The following is a 10222-nucleotide window of genomic DNA, read 5'->3' on the forward strand; positions in this document are numbered from 1 at the left end:
GGAAAGCGGAGGGGAAGGGGAGAGGAAAGAGTCAGAAAGCATCTTCTACTCAGAATGGAGACACAATTGGAGCCAAACCACCATAAGGCCTTGCGGGCCAGGCTGCCGGGCGTGGGCTCTGCTTCTGGACTCAGGGGAACCATGGGAGGGCTTCAGGGCAAGGAGCCACATGGCTAGGTTGCGCTTAGGAAAGAGCAATCACAGAAAAGAAAACAGTGTTTTAAGGCAAAGGACATGGGCAGAAACTTCAACAGAGAGGAAAAGCAGATGGCTGAGATATGGCTGAGCTCATCTCAGAGGGTCATGTGAATGAAAACCACACAGAGACACCAGTTAACACCTACTGCATGGGCNCATGTCAGCAAGGGGCAGGCAGGAAGGGAGGCAGCAGCTAGCGAGGTCACACATGGGTAGGGACATTCGGAAACAGCAGTCTGGCTTGGGCTAGTGAATTCCATCAAGTGTAAACTCCGTGACTCAGCCCCTGATGTCCTGGATTACTGCCCAAGAGGACTCCTACGGATGTCATAGGGAGATAGCTACAGAAAGTGTTGAGGCAGGGTTGTAATGGGAACCAAGAAAACAAAACAACCTAACTGCTTTCAACAAGAGATTCGTTCGGCATCTTACAACTGAACTATGGAATATTTCTGGGTATTGAAAAGAGACAAAGAAAAGCCACAGGTGTTCATATGGACACACCCTGTTTTCAGTGCTGTGAGGGACCTTTATAGGACACGTCTCCATATCAAGTTCAGGAACACCCTGAAATCACACTATGAATGTGTTCAGAGAGTAACTCCATTAAGGAAACAGGAGGCCATCCAGGGGCCCCAGGAGAGGAGATCTGGGTGGGGCATGCTTGCCTGCCACAGAACCCCCTTCCTTTATGATCACGTAGCTTCAGTCAGCCCCCAAAGCCCAAGTCATTCTCTCTCCTGCTGGCTACATTTTTGTAATGGGTGTAGCATGATTGTCTGTTAGTCATCAACCACAGGCAACTGGCGTTACTACCAGATTCAGCAAGTTCTGCTCTGGTCCAACCTAAGGTGGTTGATGGATGATCCTGGGAGAATTGATCCCTGGGTTCTGATTGGCTGGATTGCTAGTGAGTAAAACTTCCCTGATAGGAACCAGTCACTGAGAAGCTGGTGAAGTCTTTTGTGCCTGTNGGGAATTTTGCTGAGAAAGTACTTCTAAAATGTGTGTTAAGTAATTAATNTCCTGCNGAGTCTGAATCAGAGAGANTATGGACTTCAAAGCCAGGACCATCAGGACCCTTTATGGATTCCAGCCCAACAGCTACCATTAGGAGGCTCATCCCCACTCAGNCTCCCTGCCTTAGGTCTTTGGAAGAGCAATAATCTTGAACTGAACTAATCAACACAGCCCATTCCTACTGCAGTAACTGGTTCAGGCCTGGTTACCTACCTGAAGCCTAGGACTATGCTTGGTGCCACAGGCTGATTTTTGTCACCAGAAGGAATGGCCTTGGAAGAGGTGGAATAAAGATCCAGTATGAGAGATGAGAGTAAAGAACTTCAACCAGGTGACACANCTGAGCTCCTGGATCCAGCCGCGCTTGAAGCCCATCCCTCTATTCTCAGTACCAAAGCTCTGTGTTCCATTCTGGCATANGCGTGTTTGAGTCTAGNACTCTGTGATTTGAAGTAGAAAGTTCTAACCAGCTGTTGGGGGACAGTTCTGTGTACTGTGTGTTCAGATGCTGGTAACTGAGCCCAGAGATCTGGTTGCAGTCAAGCATCTACTGTCTCAATGTTGTGTAACAAAAAGTTTTCCATCACCTCTGATTGGTTAATAAAGATCTGATCAGCCAATAGATGGCCAGGAGTGAATAAGGCAGGAATTGTGATCCCANCGAGAAGGTCTCTCTGGTAGAGACCAGAGAAAAGAATTTGCCATGAGGATGTGGCATGAGGTCGCGGTGAGAGAGTCACTATGAGGAAAGGACAGATGGAGCAGGAGAAGCCAGAGCAAGACTAAGATGGCTCACTCAGTATCTGTCCAGTTATAGTGCAGGAAGCTCATAATAAATATGCCAGTGCGCACATCATTATTTCAGAGCAAAGGAGGGCATAGAAAAGCCCTGCACATTTATAACCAACCCCTTCCCAACTCATCAACAATGGCTCCGTTCCTGAACTGAGGGCTCCACCCCTGCTCCTCCCTCTTCCAGCTCCCAACATCACCCCAGTGTGTGCCAACTCTGTCATTAGCATCTTCCCCATCCTTCTTCTTCCTAGAAGCTGCCATGGTCTGAAGTTCATAGGTCATCTCTACCTGTTCCTTTGAACCAACCTCTTGCCACAGTTCCCTTGGTTCTTAGAAGAAATATAAAGTCATTTGGCAGTGTACATGCTACCTTCATCCTCTCTTCTCAATCCTCTCGCTACATGACTGGCTTTCATATCCCTTGCCCTGGACCTAGCTACTGCCTTCTGTAGCTCTTCCTCTAGCTGGTTCATGCATTCATCACNCCAACACGGGAGGGAGTAAGATCATTGTCCCTACTTCCTAGAGGGCACAAGGGGGCCTGGAGAGGACAGGCCTGTCTAAGGAGAGTTGTTTGGGCCTCTGGGTTGCTCTACCTTGATGCTTCCTGGTGCTTCTCATNGCCTGTGTCTTCCTATTGCAGCTTGAGCTCCATGTGGACAGGGATGTGTCCTGGTTATTGCTAGTACCCACAGGGCTACACAGAGCCAGGCAAAGAATGGCCAGACACTGCTTGATATTGAGTATTCACTATACCCAAGTCCTGTCCTGAGCAACACACACACACACACACACACACACACACACACACACACATGGGCTCCTTAATACAGAGTGTTTTCTATGGCGGACTCCAGTAGCTCTAGCAGGTCCCCCCAAAACTAACCAAGTTTCTCCACTGTGAAGGAGAGACAGTGTCTCTAGGTCACAGGGTCTTGAGTGCAGAGTGTGGGCTTGGACCAGCAGCCAGGCAGCCTGTTCTCTCCATGCTCTGCCATTCCTGTGGGGTGGATGGTGGACAGATGCTGAGGTTGTGCTGCTGTGGGGATCTGGAGCAGTCAGCAGAGTCAGCAGACTGATCAGAGCCCAAGCATGCAGGAGCCTTTGCTGGACTGAGGGTGATGGAAGACTGAAGAACCACATCAGGGGGTTGCTTGGCTTCCAGGAGCTGGAGGCAGCTGGTCAGCGTGATCCCTAAGTGTGCATCCTTGCCTGGTGCCTGATTTGGACTTTAGTAGGAGTCCAGGAGGAAGAAGAGGCTGAAGCAGGTTCCAGGAGGAAACTAGTGGGAATAGGCCAGAAGGAAACTTGTACAAACAGCCAGGACAGATATGTGGACCCAATATGAGTTGCCAAGCCCCTTATTGGAAGGTCGGGGAGGACAGCGTGTCTGGCGCTTTAACATGATCACCCCCAAATAACTACTTCCAGCTTGGGTCCTATCACCTAAATCCTAAGGGTTGCAGTGTGGAAGGAGGATTTCTATGGCTGTGCAGGCTGTACCAGAGTCCTGTTCTGCTCAGTCCATGGCATAGACCTGGGTCAGGGCAGGCTAAACTGGGGTCATTGTGGCCCATCCAGGAGAAAACAATCCTAAGAGCCTAGGCTGAGAAGGAGCTGGCAGAGGACCAGAGGGCAGGTCTGAACTCCAAATCAGAGTCACCANGCTGTGTGAAGAAACCATCTCCCATCACTCGAGTTGCTGTNGCACATGAGACTGAGGCCCTCCTGGCTCCATCTGACTCCTTCCTCTGGGCTTAGCTGGGTAGGGAGTTCAACTGCCTTGCCCCATCAAGGGAAGGGGTTTTGCACTTCTGTCATACATTCTTATGTTCCCCTGGTCCCAGGGTTGTCAGAGTTGAGGAGATAAATGTTACTGGGTTAACCTAAGACCAAGGAGCCTGAGATCCCAGAGAGTCCTGGCCTCAATTTGTCATCTGTGAAGTGGGGGCATAGTGCTTAAGCTTCAGTGAGACACGAGATGCCTGTGCTGCAACGTGGACTCTGTGAGCTTCTTCTGGTCCTGTCACTGAGTGAGTTTGACTTATTGTGCGGCATGAAGAGATATGGCCAAGTGAGTCAGATGGTTCAGAGCATGTGACCTTGGGAAACAGGAGAGGTGCCACTCGCTGCACAGCTCTGACACAGGCTGTACTGGGAGACAGAGAGGCTCAGGAAGGAAGGTGGGGAATGGAGCTCAGTTCCAGACTCCCAGGCCCAAGGAACTTTCCTGACATTTGCTGGTGTCCTTGTCCCTGTGCTGCTGTGCTTCCAGCTCACAGGGGCCTCAGCTCAGCTGCAAGTGTGGTGGTGGAGAGGGTCTGTCACCCCGAGGAGATGTGTTCCTGTGGCCACCACAAACCGTACATGCTTATAACCCCAAACTCATGAATTCCCAAAGGTAGATGGGGTAGCCTGTCAGGCAGATGGAGGCTGTTTGCAGAAGGATCTCTACTCCTGGAGACTCCCTCTTCTCATCCTCAGGCAAGGAACTAAAAGACAAACACCAGCATATAGAATGCGGCTGGAGGCCCTGGGGTCAGGTTTAAGGGCAATTGATTGGTGGATGGATGGATGTAAGAATGAGGAAGCCATTCTAAGCAGAACCTCAGGACCTGAAGTCTTAGAGCAGTGCATTGAGACGCCTTTGGGAGGTCAAATGACCCTCTCACAAAGATAGCATATCAGATACTTACATTATGATTCATAACAGTAGCAAGATTATAGTTACTAAGTAGCAACACAATAATTTTGTGATTTGAGGTGATCACAACATGAGGAGCTGTATTAAAGGGTTACAGCATTAGGAAGGCTGAGAACCACTAATCTAAGGAAAAGTATTGGTGGGTCCATCTACATTAATTGAAAAAAATCATTATATAAAAAATCACATGACCAGAGTATAGGAAGGTCTGCAGAAAAGGGTGAACCCCCTTCTGTGCAAAGAATTTCAGAAAGACNGCCTGTTGAAGACACTGAGGAGCCCTCCCCAGAATAAAGGCAGCCTGGAGGCTGGGCACCCCGTGCCANGAGTGCAGCTCTTGGTGGGGCGGAGGAAATCATGCAACCTGTAGGGGCTGTTGATACAAGCTCCAGGGGTCTATTGACACAAGNGTCAAAAGCACCCAGAGATGCATGTGCCCTGTGCCACAGAAACTTCTTGGACTGGACAGGTGCCCAAATCTAAATCCAGGGATTCTCTTCAAATCATTTTTGAAATGATAAGAACGTTTAGAAATGATTAGGGTTGGATACATTTGTATAAAACAAAAGTGACTGAAACAGATTCTTTTGAGAAGACATCATCTGCTGGTTTGGTAAAAATTCTCTAATGTATTTATTAAAATTAGGGCCAGCCTTTAACATTTCACAGGTGAAAAAGCCAAGGCTTGGAATGGCCAGAGGCTTGCCTCTTGACTGCCCGACTTAGCCCCTGAGGGTTGTGTTATTTGGTCTTTGGCAGGTCTCTTCCCTCTCTCTCTGTGTGTGTGTGTGTGTGTGTGTGTGTGTGTGTGTGTGTGTGTGTGTGTGTGTGTGTGTGTGTGTGTGTAGGGGGGTGGTTTTGGGTACCCCCAGCTTGCTTTCTAACCCATGGTGAGATCTTTACTCTGAGTTCAGCACCCTGCCCCCTCATCCATGCCTTTTCTCCAAGCCAGGAAAGCTGTCCTGAGTGGCCAGGCTGGGCTAAGTCTTGTCCTGGGTGACTAGAANTTCTGAAAAGTGCCAGAAATTTCATCACACCAGAGGGAAGGGTCAGATGAATCAGAAATGAGTTGGGCCACAGAGGTGGAAGCCTACCATTCCCAGACAGAGTCGTCAGGCCTTTGGCTTCCTGGAACACACAGGGGACTCATGGAAGAGTAATGGCTCCCCACGTCCCCAGGGGTTCCATATGCTTCTGACTCTCTGAGCAGTTCACCAAGGGCACTTGGTCCCTATTCACAAGGTGGGACNGGGGTGGTGGTGGTGGTGGAGAGAATGAGCTGATTGCATGGGACCTGCCATCCTGCTGAGCCTCAACCTCTTCAATTGTAAACCAGGAACAGTGATGGAAATCTCNACATTGGGGAGTGTCGGGAGGAGCCTGGAAGTGCAGGGGGTGGGGGAATGGGGGCTGTACATGGTAGGCCATTTAGTCTCACCAAATCAAGTTTATCAGCCAATTCCTGTAGGAAAATTTGTGAACAAGAAACTCCTGTTCACATTGACCAAAGTCTCAAAGGAAACAACTAGTTCAAAACTGCAACTCAGATTGGCAGAAGCTTCCAGAAGCAAGTGAGTCTCTATAGTGGAAGCCTGAGACTGGAGGATCTGCAGAAAGGCTGAGCTTCAGCATCTGCCATCGGAAAGCTCTCCTGAGTTCCTGTGCTGCTCAGAGCTGCTCTCTGCTCATTCCTGGCCCATCACACGTTAGGCAGTGGTCACAAGCTCAGGCTCAAAAAAGCACCAGGCTCAAGTGTCCTCTATGGACTCCTTGCCAGAGTCCTTCTTAGTTACCTCCCTTCCCTGATTCCACCACTGGTGCTGAGGATAGACTCCTCTTGCAGGCCACACCTGGGCCAGGTGCCCAGCTAGGAAGTGGGGGGTTCTCCTGGCCCCAGTGCATCATGTAGTCTCAGGATAGATACGGGAAGTTTCTGCAGAGGCCCTAGTACCTGGGGATGTACCTGGGCAGAAAACTGAAATGCAGACTGCATAGGTCTTGTAGTATACACAAGCCCCACTCCTAGTGCCCCCTAACCCCATGGGAGATTCCTGTGTACAACATGGNATATCTAGGCTTCTCAGCAGAGATCTTAAGTTAGTTAGGTACAGACCAGGCTGCTATAATGAAGAGGTCTATGCTTTGGTTCATTTCCAAGTGAAGGGCCAGGGCAGGTAAAGCCACCTGTGATACCCAGCAGGGCATGACCTGTGTCAAGCTACGCGGAAGGGAAAGGAAAGGGCAGGNTTGTCCTTCCTTGGAGCTGGTCATATCTTTCCTGCTCCTCTCCAGTGGCCCAGAGTGGCTGTGGCTGTGGCAGCCGGAAATGCCAACCTTAGCCAGGCTCCTGTGCCCATCTGAACTNCCTGTGGGTGGATTCTCATCAAACAGTGGGGAGGGGTCTAAGTTCTGCCACAGGTGGAAAGGGTTGGGTGGGTGGAACAGATCCATGGTGAGCTGGAAAGCAGAGGGGCTGGGGTTGGGGGGATTTTCCCAGGAGGGTAGAACAGCTTCTTACACAGCTCTAGCCTTGGGGATGGGGTGTGGGTGGATGAAGGGCTAGAGATGTGGGGATCCAGATCAGAGAGGGCCTTGGCCTGACCCTGACCATTGATTCTGTTTCTCTNTATCCAGGTCTTGCTCATGTCAAATGCTAGTTCCTGCCCAGGTATCCCTGAGGCCTGAGATGTGTGGGCTGGTAGTGCAGCCACTCTGGGGAGGAGGCAGGGCACAGGAAGGACATGCACAGGCAAGAATTCCAGGTGCTGGTGAACCATCATCTAGAAGGCTGAAGGAGGGAGGGGGAGCCTCAGGGGCTCCAGGTGGCCTTTTTTCCTGCAGACTCTCCTCTCTTTAGGAACAGACAAAGCTGGGAAGGCCTTTTGCCCACCATTGCTTATACCTATCAGGTGGCCTGGGGATTACTAAGAATTCAGATGTTCTACTCCACCCACTGGAAAACTGGATTTAGGTAGAATAGACATGTATGTTTCAGATAAAGATGCAAAGTTCTGGGNTAGGGCTACCAAGCATCTTGGTGGGACAGCAGGATTGAGGAGGGTCAGATCTCATTCCCGTGGGTGGACTGGCCTTTACAAGTCTCTGGCCATCATCTTTGAAAGTTATTTTCACTCAGTTTCTGCTGCTGTATGAAGAAAAGAGTCTTCTGTAGCTCAGAGCCTAGGAGAGCCGAGATTACAGGGCCAGAATCCTGGGGAGGGCCCCTGGGCTGCACCACATCATGGCTGAAACTCTGTGAAAGGGACAGATCACATGTCGAGACGGGAAGTCAGAGGGGGTGGGGGACAGGCAGGCTGGGTCTTTACAACAAAGTCTCACTGAGCAGGGCCTGAGAAAGACTCATTAATCCCATCTGAGGGTGGAGCCCCCACAACCTAACCATGCTCCACCAGGCCCATTTCCTGGAGATTGCCAGCCCAGCAACATTTTACCCCCTAGATCACCCCTCCCCAGCAACCTCAGAGACACTCAGGGCTCAGGAGCCTGAGGGCTTTCAAGGGGTATTCAAGCCACAGAGCCTTTTCTGGGTTGGGGAGACAGCAGAGTCTCCACTGGAAAGCTCTGGCATCTACTGTCCTCTTCTTCCCTGCAGCTGGGGAGCCAGCGGACTGGNGCTCCTGCACTGTGGCTGCAACGTTGTTAAAGGGAGGGCAGGAGAGACAAAGAGCCAGAGTGGGAGGGAGGATCAAAGAGCCTATTAGAGGTTGGGAGCCACATCAGCCCCCAGAGGCAGGAGGCTAGCTCTCAAAGGGAGTCCTGGCTCCACAATACCTATACTAGTATAACAGCAAGATTTGGTCCCAATAGTTGCTCTTTTTCTCTCCAAGTTTGAGTCCCAGGGACATTTATGACACCTCTTCTCCCACAGATGATGCAGGGTGAGGTTTGTGGTGTATAAAGTGACAGCAAACATGAAAGCAAGGGCTTAGTGTGTCCAGTTACCACTTCCAGCATTGCCTGCACAACTCCAGTATCTCTATGGGGACACTGAAGCTGAGGCTGAAGGCCACTCAGAAAGGCTGCCCAGCCTCAGAGCCGGCCTTCCCAAGCCCTTGGGTGGTGTCTTGTGCTATTTACAGAGGGGCAGTGGTCATATACCAGGTATAGCTGCAGTCNCCTTCCCTAAAGACTGTGAGCCAGTCCAGTTGGCCAGGTGGTATAGGTGAGCCCTCTGCCTGCTGGCTCTGGCGCCTCAGTGCCCAGGGAGGCCGTGAGATCAGCACTGGTGTGAATAACACCTCTGCCCCCTATGGCACTTTGTCTGGACCTTATCAGCCTATAACTTCCTCCAACTCTATGTCAGCCAAGCCCTGGCCCCAAATTCCTGGTGGGTGATGCATAGCCTGTCTTGATAAGAGTCCTAGCAGGCTCTAGGCGAGCCAAGACTCTGGCTCAAATGTCGGAGGTGGGAAACAGCCTCTGTGTTATCTGGTGGAAAGACAACCAGGCCCAGGCTCCTTGTCTGCAGCCTGAGCCTGAATTTTGGCTGCTTGCCTCCCTTCTCTCCCTCAGGAGGGACTTGTAGTGGGGAAAGGGTCTGTGCTTGCTGCAGTTATGCTCTTGGCCATAGAGAGAAGGGTTTCATCTGCTCTTTATTCTCATATACTATTTACCGAACACACCCCTCTGGAACTTTGGGATTTCAGCTCAACCCCTGTTGTAGGCTTTGATGCCTATTGTTTAGTTTGCCCCTGAGGAAGTAAGCCAAAACTTGGAGGGAAGGGACTTGCCCAAGGTGACTGGCCCAAGGACACACAGCTGCATGGGAAAGAAGTCTTAGCTGCTAAGTAATTCTACAAACGATCATTTATAAACCAATCTCAAAAAGGTATCCAGGGAGAGAATGCAGCCAAGTGGCAGGATAGAAGGGCTCTGATGTAGTCTCAGAAAGGGGATATTTTATCTCAAAACAAGGATGCACTAGCCCTAGGCTCCTGGGGGAGAGGTGTTCAGGTAGAGGTTAACAGCATACACAAAGGCCCTGAGAGAGGCGTTTGTAGAAAGGGCCCATGGAGGCAGGCTGGGTCAGACTTTTCCATTCAGCTCTGCTCTCCACAACTCATCCTGGTTCCTCTATGATTCCCTGGCTCTTTCTAGGTGCAGCTATGTAACCCTGGGCAGATAGCTTCCTTCTCTGTCTCTTTGTTTGCTCTTGGCTGCCTCACATCTGTTCTGGGCCACAGGGTGTTACTCTTGGGCCACAGCTGCTCCTAGGATGACGGGCAGTGGCTATAGGGGCATCCATCTCTGGCAGGTATGGGAGGTGATTAGCAGTCTTGGATCTCAGACAGTGAAGCTCACTGTTGGCTTTCTACCATGCACAGGCCCTAGGCCTGCTGAGAGTGGACAGTGGTGACCAGACACCTCTGTCATTTGTACAGGCAACTGAATCAGGATAGAAGAAGAAGAAGAAGAAGAAGAAGAAGAAGAAGAAGAAGAAGAAGAAGAAGAAGAAGAAGAAGAAGAAGAAGAAGAAGAAAAAGA

This window comes from Mus caroli, chromosome 6 (assembly GCF_900094665.2).
Source record: "Mus caroli chromosome 6, CAROLI_EIJ_v1.1, whole genome shotgun sequence".
NCBI classification, from domain to species: domain Eukaryota; kingdom Metazoa; phylum Chordata; class Mammalia; order Rodentia; family Muridae; genus Mus; species Mus caroli.